The sequence below is a fragment of the Orbicella franksi genome, chromosome 2, assembly GCF_964199315.1.
Source record: "Orbicella franksi chromosome 2, jaOrbFran1.1, whole genome shotgun sequence".
In the NCBI taxonomy this organism is placed as follows: domain Eukaryota; kingdom Metazoa; phylum Cnidaria; class Anthozoa; order Scleractinia; family Merulinidae; genus Orbicella; species Orbicella franksi.
In genome coordinates, this window is record NC_138146.1 from 23,680,677 (window position 1) to 23,691,265 (window position 10,589).

Here is a 10,589-nt window from a genome sequence, read left to right on the forward strand (position 1 = left end):
ACAATATATCAGGATAAGGCATGATCAAATTTATAGCTACAAAGGTACCGCTACGCTCCTTTTAGATAAGATAACTGATTTAAGCTTCAATCATTTGCAGCTTAGTTTCCTAGCACAAAAGAACAAAACTAAATTGTCTTTATCACTGATAAAATTTATTCCTATCATCTGCTCTTGAACTTAAGTAAACTACAAATAGCTGAAACATACGACGTACTGTTAGTAATTCGTGGTCCCTCTTGATATAGTTACAACTTATGGTAAACTTACTATATAAAGGAAATTAAGTAATTAACCAAAATCTACTAAACACAAACCTATTTCTGCACAAGTGATTAGTACACAAACGATCGAAGCAGTATTTACGTTATATAGCCCATTCTAATTACCAAAAAAAGGGCGCTATTTTTTAGATTGAATAAATACTTAACTTTTGTGGGTATCTAAAACAACAGTGTTTCTCAGTTTTATCGTCCATAATGAGTTGAGTTCGGTTCTATATGACTGAGTCATGAAGGTTTTGCTATCCATTTCTTTTATCGTACGACAACTTTACGTTCTGCTGGCCTAAATATCTTGACTGTGTCTGTTTTAACTACTACAACCACTACCACCACCACTACCACCACCACTACCACCACCACTACCACCACCACTACCACCATCACTACCACCATCACTACCACCATCACTACCACTACCACAACCCCCACATCCACCACACCCACCACAACCCCCACAACCACCACAACCACCGCAACCACCGCAACCCCCACACCCACCCGAGTTGGTCGGTAAACTGTCGGCATAGTACCCTGCTGCCACTACAAGGATGAGGTCCTCGTTGCGGATCCTGCTTGGCTTGCTGCGCAGGCCTGACGACACCGCTGATGGTTTCAAGTTGTTGGTCCTTTCTCTCGGGGAATATGGCTGACACAAAAGATGAAGAATGGCTACTGAAAATCCGAGCGCAATTGCTTCCGGTACGTCATGCACTTCTGGTGGAAACGAAATCTCGCTCGTTCGAAGGTTAACGTCGACTGCTATCTTCTTGCCCAGAAGGCCTATCGAGAACTTGTCTCCTCGTTTCTTTACGTGTTTCCACTCATACGTTCCAAAAAGAGAAAAGAACTTGATGGACAGACGTCCAGGCTGGCCCATTGTACCCGGAGTTCCCTTGACACCGTGCTTCTCGGGCGTTCCTTTCACCCCAGGCACACCAGGAACACCCCTAACAAACCCCTCCCATTTGCCAACGCAGATACCCCAGTCTTGGCTCCCTCTTATAAGGATTGCTCTTTCTCCTGCCTTCTCATTCATGGTGCAGCATTTCTCTGGATTATTCACTTGCTCTCTCGTTGGAATTACGTCACTCTGGATGAGATGCGCAGTGCTTACCACTCGCCCAGCACGGTTGATGACCTCCGCAGAAGAGAACAGCAGCTGAGCGGAGTGCATAACTCGGCAGGTGAACACTTCTCGCTTGCCATAGTCGAATATCCGATGCACTGACAATGCGCAAGGTGCTGAAGATTGAGCTAGAGACAGCGGAGAAAGGATTAGCGTTGGCGAGCTCAAAATCTGGGCAGGATGCTGCACTGTGCTGAAATTCTTTTCTGGTATGACCGTGAAGTGGTAATTAACACGTCTAGTTGTAGTAAACCGAACGATGATATTATCAGCAATCACTAATTCGTGGTTTTGTGCTTCAGTCTCCACGGGGCCTCCGTTGGGGTCTCCAACACTCCCCAACCCATAGTGGGCAGATACATCGAGTGGCTGTGTTACGCAGGGGCAACGCCTTTGTTGGTAAATATGAACCTGGTCGAGTAAAAATGAAAGGAAACCTGTTGAATGAGTTGTTTGTGCCCATAAATCTCTCCAAGGTCATTGCAACCGCTTATAAGGGTGTTTCTGTATACGATAATGATGAATTTTTCGCTTTCAAAGTGACTGAGTATACAAAACACTGTAACAAAGCTGGTGATGTTTTGACCTCTCTGGTCAAAGATGGTTAAAAAAAACACTGATAATTATCATTCCTCCCCAGGTGAAAATTTTAATCTCTTTAGTGGGGAATTGTTCGCAAAAGGTAACTTCCGCACTCCTAAAGCGAACACTCGAGCTGCGAAAGAGGCGGAATTTTTAAACCCAAAATTCCAAACGTTAAGACCAGAGCCAAAATAAGTTCAGCGACTTAGAACTTGACAATAAATTTGACAGTTACTTGTGATAATACATCGTTCGTGGCTAGTCTAACGCAGCTCGTTTTGTCCCGGCCAAGGGACTCATCAGAGACCTTTCTGCTTGGCAAGCTCGTTGAGCATCGCGCCCAAAGTCCCGTTCGCTAACGAAATGATGACAGCAATCTCGCCTTATATCGCATATGGATTCCCGACCGCACAAATTCACGAGTGAAAATTGACAATAAAGTTGACAGTTACTCGACTAGCCACGAACAATGCATTATCACAAGTAGTGTCAACTTTATTCTTGTAAATTTTCACTCGTGATTTTGTGCGGTCGGGAATCCTTATGCGATATAAGGCGAGATTGCTGCCATCATTTTGTTAGCGAACGGGACTTTGGGCGCGATGCCCAACGAGTTTGCCAAGCAGAAAGGTCTCTGATGAGTCCCTTGGCCGGGACGAAACGAGCTGCGTAAGACTAGCCACGAACAATGACTTAGAAGTCTGCGTCGGGCAAGTGGTCCATGCCACCGGAACTTTCCCCGTTTTCTGTAGTATTGCGCGACCAGGTGTATTTCTAGCCCACGTTAGAGCGATACTGGTCCATCACAAGACTACCTCCACCCTCCCAACCCCAATCCCATTCCCTTCTTTCTCTCTAACGATAACAATAAATTCGCCTGTAACCATCTAGAGAGGCATTGTGAGAGTTTAAAAGTGTCGTATCCGGTCCTGTCCAACAGGATAACGATGGTGCTCGCTCGATTCGGAGTTTAGCAGGCGCTAATTAAGCCAAAGGTCCCTTTTTCCTCGCCATGTCACAAGAAATCTCATTGTCATTTGTGGTGTAATTTAACGTGGAAATGAAACTGATACTATCCTTTGACTTAAAAATAAAAACCATGAGTTAGTCTATTTTGTCATCCCCTACCCAATGTATTTCACTCAAAACAAGTCGGCAGAAAATTCCCATCTCAAAATGGTCCTCATCAAATTTAAACCCCCAAATTACCTCCTTCTTACGCCCCCCCCCCCCCCACCTCTCCCCCTTGGGCTTTTTTTAATCAATGTTCGGGGTTTCCTGATAGCATGCCAGCATCTCCCGTTTAACGAGAAAAAGGTTTAAATTGTAAACTCTATGGATATTGATAAAACAGTTCCACTCATTGTTTCATTCTTGGAACTTGAAAGCCCTGATAAGCCTTAATTGTTTAACCTTATTCAGATTGGAGGTGCAGATAGTGCCGGTGCTGACGTTGACTGCTTATAACTTTTCAATATTCAAGAAAAAGCTACCAATTTATCTAAAGCTATCTGAGGCTATCTAAGAACAATTTGGTATGACCAGGAGCCATAATCGGGGACGGAGACCGTAAGCGCGCGCCATTTCAAGTATTGGGGTTGTCCCCATGATATGGGACAATAATTCTATTTTTAGAACAAATTGCGCCATCACCTGCGGCACACGCGCGTGCATGCTGCGAGGATTTCTGCGGATGTCGCGCGGGGGAAATGGCGTCCGAAATTCCCGAAATGTTTCATGTTTTTGCCCCACAACTCAACGCGTTTACGTCTGTTGAAGTTTTGCTTAAGTATTTTCCTCGTAAGCTGCTCCAGTTTGAGTGAAGTAAGACAGTGTCGAATTTAGGTATGTTCCGCTGTAAGCTTATATATATCGCTGACCAAGTTGTGTTCCGACTGATGCTTCTTTTACATGAGCTGTACATTACTCCACTTTAAATTTCACATATGTTGAAGATTAACAGCTTTTCCATTACACAGCAAAAAACTAGCTGGATATATTTAGATATAGCAGAGCTTCAGGACTTCATAGTTTCATAGCTCCTCTTATGACACGCTTGCGAGGAATTCGTCAGTCTATCGCGACCGAAAAGTAAAACAAAATAATTGCTAGTTTGAGTTTCGCTTGAATTGTAAGCAACGCTTGATGTTTCATCGAGGCTTAATAACTTTACGTCCTTAGATACTGCTCAGTTTTATTCGTGTAAAAATCCAGTAAATTCTCTCTTGTCGATGAATGAGAGCGCCCGCCGATGCGTGTTTTGTACAGTCAGTAAACATGACAAATTGTACTTCGGCCGCACTTTCGTGTGAAAGCGTACATCGAACTCAAACAATAGCTCTATAGTTTTTAAATATGTTTAAGATTGATAAATGTTTGAGAACATATTAAAAGCTAAGCTGGAAATATGTGAATAAAGCAGAAACAATCAGCAAAGTTACGATGACGCTTTCTTTAATCAACTTGGAATAACGATTTCGATTTTGTTGATCGAGTTATAAAAAATCCTTGTCTATTTTCATTTTCGCAGTGTAAAACTTCACTATGGTTATGTTGAAGAAACACACACGATGTTAGTAGCCTTTTTTGCATTCGTGAAATTTGTTGCAGCATGTCAACACAAAAGATAACGAAAGAAATCTTTGTCAAGATTTGTTGACAATTGAAAACATCGACTCGGACTTGAAAGTGCACGAGCTGCACTATGCAAATGAGCTAATTGTACGCGTCAGACTTTCCTTTCAAAAGCCTTTGCAAACTCACCAAACAAGCAGAGACAATAAGAAACCATCAAAACAGGTTTTGGTTATGATTAAACATTGTCTGAGAAACTCACAAATTAACTCGATACCAGAGTAGAGAGTTTTCTTGCTATATTCTTAAGCATACGCGTGAACTTACAACTAGCGTGAGCAGATCTTATTATTCATTCCCAGCGCGAGATTGAAGTCTTGTTTTCGACCCTGAAAAACCCACCTTTTCCGTTAGCTCAGAGCATTAAACTACATATAAGCGCCCTGGTTCGTATTCCCTGCCTTATTCCCCTGCCATCGTTGTGAAAAATACGCAAGAGAATCTCTAACTCTCATCATTTGATCACGCAACGTGACAACATCCACGCGAGAGCCCCTGACATGTGCGTGAATACGCGCAGATATATGACGTCAGGATGGCGCAATTTGTTCTAAAAATAGAAAAATTGTCCCATATCATAGGTGCGCGCGAATCCCGAGACTTACGGTCTCCGTCCCCGATTATGGCTCCTGGTATGACGTATACTTGTACTCTAAACTTGTAGTTCGTTTCTGCTAACAGGTATTTCGACAGGCATGGTTTTCAAATTTGAAGTTTTCTTGTACTTATTAACCCCTCATTTAGTTCCCTTACCCGAAGGCCGTTGTTTTCCATTGCGTTAAACTTGAACGTCGATAGCGCATTAATAGAATTGTACAAACTCGCAGCAGGTCCACGAACACGCCTCTTAAGAACTTGTTCACCATTTATGACATCAATTTTGACTGTGTACGATTTAGATTCTGGGAGGCCTTCAACTTCCAGCCGAGTCAGCTTCACGGTGAACTCAGGCGCTGCCACTCCAATGAAATCCATCGGTTCAGCTTGGACGCTTGTCGAAAGCGGGGGCTCCCCACGGAACATGACGCCCCTCACTGCAAATTCCTGGCCAATTTCTTTCCATTTCTGTCGCGTTGTTTCGTAAGACCTTGATAGCTTTGAGCCAGGCCGGCGGTCGTTCACAGAATCATTGTGGTTGAGCACCTTTCCTAGGACTTTAGTGGTGTCCTTCTGGTATATCAGCGAATGTACCTGATGCGCATGCCAAATGAGGTCAAAGTCGTAGCATGGTACGAAGAACAGATCTGGATTTTCTTGTTTGAGAACGAGGTGCTGTTTATATCGGTCCGCTGTTATGTCATACTCAATTTTCGACTCAAAATCAGGCGTTTTATCAACAGAGGTCGTCAGGTCAACTTCAAAAGGTTCACTAGGATAAAACTGCTTCCATAAATTCCTGGCTCTTTCGAGTCCTCTTGTACGTTGTTCTCCGACTAGGATCTTATGATCCACCAGAGTTGAAACAACTTAATTGCAGTCCTTTTCGTAACTGATAGGCGACAACATGTGTACATGCCACACCCAGGCAATGTCGAGAGGTGCTGCGATGTCTTCAGTGACGGACGACTGAGCAGCCAGTGGCAACCAGAACAGTTCATATCTAAAGGCATTAAAGACACGGCACGTCAGACCGAGAGAGAGTCATTTTATAAACCTGCATTGCATGCATTTACTTAAAGACATGATTTAAAAGAGCAACTGCAATGCTTTATAATTTTTACTACAAATAGCGTTATTGAGAGGACATTTGTAAGATACCTATGTTGCAGGCAGTCATGATGATCAAACGTTCAAACTGGAAACCTCCGCAAGCCGTAAGATAATTATAGGTTGAAACCTGTTTAGCTTGATTACCAGTTACACTGAGTAATTTATTCACGGGTACCGGTACGTGGAACAGTGGTGGACAAGTGGTACAGAAATCTCCAAAGGGGTAGGATCTGCAAGCAGCCTGTTGCTTTGAATTAAATCGTGAATAATTTTAACTTTATGTAGCTAAGGTATATTTTAATGTGCAAATAGTGTCCCCAATTATTGTTTTCAGCTAAATATCATTGACACTTGAATAAAGTCATTCATTCATTCACGCATTCATTCATTCATTCATTCATTCATTCATTCATTCATGCATTCATATGCATGCACTCATGCTTTCTTGCATTCATGCATTCATTGCAGTCTGAAATTGCAGTGTGATCGCAGCAAGACGTACATGTGCGAGGGGAACCTTAAGGATATGCAATGATTAGACTTGAAATTGACATCATTTGCCTAACTTGACTTAGACACACCTCCTGATTGCATTCTGAACGTGTGGTCCAGCATACAGGCTTGGATAGGCGTCAACGAGCTGTAAGAACTGACGGTGTTTAAGGGCTGCTTCCACCAGATCGATGCTAAATTGGATCGTCTTCTCTGTCATCACTATTTCCGCCGATTCACTTCACTAAACAGGAAAGAAACAATGACACGAATTTGGCTTCCGCAACTGACAGTTATGGAAAGGACGGTGGAATGAAGAGACGTGCAAGTTTTTCCTAAACGTTTTGCGGGGTACTAATATCGTAATCAAATTTCTGTCGTACTGATTTTCAAACAGTTAGATTTGCCGTCCCCTGGAAACATCGCTTACTAGAGTTCTCACACCGTTGCACATGTTGTGTCGCTGTATCTGGCATTTTATTGCTATGCTTGCTTGAAAAATATTACAACTCTATTGAAAGACCACGGTTAACCACCATGTTACAAAGTGTAACCATGCGATACAATCCCCTAAAATGGCATCAGTGTGGAAATTCAGAAGGCTATCACGCACACTCATTCTTAATATTAGCCGGTGTATTCAGTCGTTCCAGTCAATTGTTTTTGCTGCGTCATTTTCTGAGCCCAAACAACTTGAGAAAACAGATACTAGTGTAGTTTTAACACCAAGGACTAGCCTTAATTTTGGCTGCTGGTGGCCAGCGGCTGTCTTTTTACCTATTATACTGAAATTATACTACTTAGTGAAAATCGCCTCTTGGTGTGTATATTAGCTTTTGTACAGTTTAGATGCAAGTTTAGAGGGTTCTATTTCATGGTTGCATTATGGTTCAATAAATCACATCGTCGTTAGGAAATTACCGTAGTTTTTCTCTTGAACGTTGGGATTGTGAATAGACCAGGAGGGAGAGGTCAACTTCGCTTGCGTAGCCATGCGATTGCGCGCCCGATGATCTTGGCCATTATGACGTCACTCGTAAGCCGGCCCGTGAAGTTTCAATGGCCGCTAAAATAATGACACCAGAAAAGTTTTTCATCCGATGATTGCTCAAAGAATTTGAAAGAAAGCGATCAACAGACCACAGGAATAAGATAACCTGTTAATGTTTTGTCCAAAAATACTTTGGTTTTCAAAAACTAGATGTCAAAAGGATCAAAAACACGCAAAATTTCGAGATCGCTTAATTGAAAACGTGATTTAAAAGTGAAACTTTGTGCTCGTTTCATGGGCGATATCTGGAGAACCCAACAATGAACAACACAAACACAAAAATATGATCTTGATATGGTTTAAAACGTTTGAATGGTGATGAAAACGAATCATTTAAACTATGCATAAAAATGATCAGTGGGTTTAAATCCATTATTTTGTAGACGATAGCACGGAGGACCTGCTGATCAATAATCGAAAACCTCGAAATATGAGAAAGTATTCGATGGAAAATGTTCCCTTACAAAGAAATTTAAGCTATCAAGTCATATGCTGAGTTGGAAAGTAAATAATGCACCAAAGAATTATTTTTCTGCCCTAAATTATCCGCAAAACCGTCGAAGATAACATTTTCTTCTGCGAGGCCAACCAACTGACGCAAGCTTCCGAGCAGACGTGTGGATATTTTAGATGGTAAAATGATACAAAATCATTGTATGGGAGACCTAGATGAAACAGATGATATTCAGAATAACATGGACGAGACCTTAACAGAAAGGTGCTTCATTTCATGTGAAACTGTTCGTCAAATATGAGATCGGAGCAGGATCTGTTTCCTCGGGCGTCCGCATGCAGCGCAAAGCTGTTTCTTGTCTCGCAGCTTCTTCTGAACTTCTGACAAGAAAGGCATCCTAAACTGTTGCTTTGGGTTCTAATTTTTTCTGTTAATTTCTCAGTGAGTTCACTTAAACCTGCACAGACTGTAAAAGAAAACTGTGTAGGGTGTTACATGGAAAGAACTAAAAAATAGAGAATCTGGTTCCAAGCAGCAAGTGAATTGAAGAGGAAAGAAAATATGAACTGGGACACTTCTTATGCTAAGCCATTGGCAATAAGAGTTAACTTATCCAGGAGAAACCTGTTGAGCCAAAATGACTTATTGCCAAAACAAAGAGTTCAGTACACTAAGGAAGGTTGTGACAAAGGTGATCTCTTATTGTCACCAAACCCCTTGTTTTCTAATAGTATCTGTCTTGAGACACCGTGAAAGCTTTACTGCCTCTAAGTTTGAAATGATAATCAATTCTTTTCTTTATACTTTACGCTTTTAATTTTCATCACAGTAAATCGTATGTAAATAAAGATAGCTTCAACAGTTATTTTACATTAAGTTTAAACTGACCTACAAAGAAATATTGTAGAGAAGAGTGTCACAGAGGTTGTACTTTTAAACATGAACCCCAAGCCTGATTTCTCCCCAGCTCCATCCATCCCAGGTTCCCTGTTGCTTTTTGCATTGATGACTTTATTTTTGGCTTCAAGAGAATGCATCATGCAAGTGATAAGCATACATTTTCCACAAATAACAACAACAAAAAAAAACCACACAAGATTGGGTTTTAAATGTTTAATTGACAGTACATTGACAATAGATAGATAGCTTTATATGGTCAGAAAACGGGCCTGCTTGGATGGTCTTGCAAAGGTAGTGGAAGATGGTAACCTACGATCAAATAAACTCCCCTTAAAATTCACCAGTTGAAAATTGAAGTAAATGTTGACGTGACCTCCCTTCCCTCTTTGGTTTTTATTTCGCCCCTAACTCTTTTCAACACAAAATGTAAACTAAAAGATAGATTTCCTAATGAGATCTAGCACCAGGAACTCAATATGTATTTACCATTAAAAAAATTAATTCTCACAATTAAATGATCCAACCCCATCCACCTTTTAAGTCCCGTCCAAGCAGATACAATGCAGTAATGTACATGGAGCTAATATCATAATTTATAAAACATTATATAGCTCATTTCCAGTATCAATGTATTGAATTGAGGTCTTCAGATTTTCACATAAAGAATTTTTTCAGCGCCCTCACCTGCACAAAGGAAAAATAAAATTTCTGAAGCATGTCAAACAAACTACAACAAACACTCTGCATAAAGCATTTTTGGATCCTGACATAAACAAAAGTTACAATATTGTTTAGGAATTAAAATAAATCAAACTTCAAATTCCTAAATTGTTGATCCAGTAGTGCCAATTTTGTAAACATCATAAGATCAGCAACAGGAACTCAAGGTGACCAGAGTTTGGAACTCAAGTTTTGTTATATAAGCATACATGATTACAGCCGACAGTGAGGCCCCTTATTTGGTCATAGGTAACAAAGAAAGCCCTCCCCCCAGTGACCCTAGATGAGTTAACTTTCACACCATTTTGTTGAGAAAGCGAAACACAAGTCACCCTTAGCAACATAACCAGGGTAACCCTGGTAGGCCTGATAACCTGTTTTCGTCAAAATACTGGCCTACCTGGGACAACTCATGGTATGAAGAAATCAAAATTAACTCACAAAACCCTACAGTGATCAAATGACTGAAAGGAAGCCAAAGGAAGAAGGACAACTGAGCATTAGAATATGAAAAAAGGCTTAAGTAATCCTGGAGGGACAACTTCATTTCATATAAACACTTGATAAAGTTGTCTCAGAAGGGTCTGATAGTGTTGTCTCCAGTACCCAAGACCATATAAATGGGGTCTTGTACTC

At 41.2% G+C, this 10,589-nt stretch overlaps 1 pseudogene across 1 annotated transcript; it reads right to left on the reverse strand.

Moving 5' to 3' along the window:
* Positions 1–408: 408 nt before the first annotated feature.
* On the reverse strand, positions 409–7,118 carry LOC145478852 (uncharacterized; annotated as a pseudogene). The gene is made up of 3 exons (XR_014048333.1): positions 6,918–7,118; positions 5,380–6,226; positions 409–1,821 (listed from the first exon to the last, which is right to left on the reverse strand). The product of XR_014048333.1 is annotated as an uncharacterized LOC145478852 (transcript).
* Between the last annotated feature and the right edge of the window lie 3,471 nt (positions 7,119–10,589).